Here is a 1,763-nt window from a genome sequence, read left to right as displayed (position 1 = left end):
ATATTACATTGATTAATGTAAATAACTGATGATATGTGTATTAACATAGTGAATGTTCGCTTTTATGAAGTTCTAAGCATTACTTTAAATACCATTCATAAAACTTTTATCTCATATATACAAACATGACAATATCTATTGAGTTTTCGTTTATTCTTTGGAATGTATGAAAGTTTAAATATTTTTTTTTAATTTAATGTAGATTGGAGTAAAATATCTGTATCTTTCTTCATTTCAATCGGTAATATCTGTATGCTGGTAAAGGTACATATGTTCGTAAGAATTATACTGTGTCACATTTTTGACAATCTTCTTTCATTCATATTAGCTAATAAGAGAATTATTGAAGTTAGTAAAGTAATGAAAATCAACGTTATTGAAAGAAAACTCTAAAAGCATTTACCTTTCCAGAAATATATCAAAGTTCCTTTTCTTAAAAACAGCAGGTGTATCGTAGTTTTTATTTCTATTTCATTAAAAGCTGAACTTGTAAAATGAAAATTTTCTATTAGTGTAAGGTAAACAAAAAGAAAATCAAGAGACAATCCGTATCATGAATGAAATTCAAGTCTTACATCGGATTAAAAAGAAATATTATGAATCTAAATGTTTATGCCTATTTAGCACAAAATGCGTTTATTTGTGTTATAAATTTAACTAAAACCATTCTTATAACAGTATGTTGCCTTTAAACTGGGTAAAAGTGTTAAGTATATTTTCTGATGGTATTGATATACTTGTCAAAGAAGTTCTAGAAACCTCAAATGTCGAAAGAGCATATGATAAGAATCTCCTTTCCTATCGCTACGTCAGTTACAGGTTAAGGGGTGGCTTGAATGGATAAAGGTAATGTTTGTGCAAAAATATAGTAGTTCTATTTTGAAATGAGAAATAATTCGCTTTTTGTCAATTAAGGAAACTTGTGGTATTATTAAACAGAATGTCAGTGAAAGACATTGCGTTTGCATAGTGAATTATGAAGGTACTGAAAGGTAGTAAAGAAGGTGAATGAAAGAATTAATTTGAACAAATAAGGTAAGGCTATCATTAAAAGAAAAAACTGTTTAAAAGATGTATGTTAGAATTAAAAGTAAGATGTTAAAATTTAAAAAGATGTAACAGAGTAAAACCAAAGAATACTGGTAATTCCCATCTGGAAAACAGTAATTTGAGTACGATATTGAAAAAGTTGGTTTTAAGAATTTCTTTATGCATGTGATGCAAAACAGTTGCTAGTTTATCATGAGTGCTGACATAGATGCAATTAGTGCATGAAAAATAGTAAAATTAGTATAATTAGTCTCTCTAAAACATGAAAAAATAATAGTGTGAGCAGTGTAAATTCATTTGAAGTACTGAAATATGACATAGACTAAATATCAGAAAATGTAAGAAATATTTTGGTATGTGTGGATGAAACACTGAATGTGGTTGTAAAATTAGAAATGCAAATTATCAACACACTTAAAGGTAATCGGGATTTAAAACTAAACATGATGTTAGAAACTTTGAAGACCATAAAACTATATGAGAAAGAAATGCATTTAGATATAAATGGTATTAAACTGTAAAGTTGTGAATGGAAATTTCTGAGTAAAAACTGTAGATGATCTATTATGATCGAGGAATAAAACAAGTATTATAAAAATTGTAAGGAAATATTTGAATATGGAGTAAATGAAAACAATTTATATCGTCAAAATGAATAAAAAGGGATAAAATGTTGGAATTACGAGTGATGAGACGGAAATAAAAACATTATA

This window comes from Stegodyphus dumicola, chromosome 1 (genome assembly GCF_044657685.1).
Source record: "Stegodyphus dumicola isolate Sdum_Otavi_A_Nest chromosome 1, ASM4465768v1".
Taxonomy (NCBI): Eukaryota; Metazoa; Arthropoda; class Arachnida; order Araneae; family Eresidae; genus Stegodyphus; species Stegodyphus dumicola.
This window is presented reverse-complemented; position numbering follows the sequence as displayed.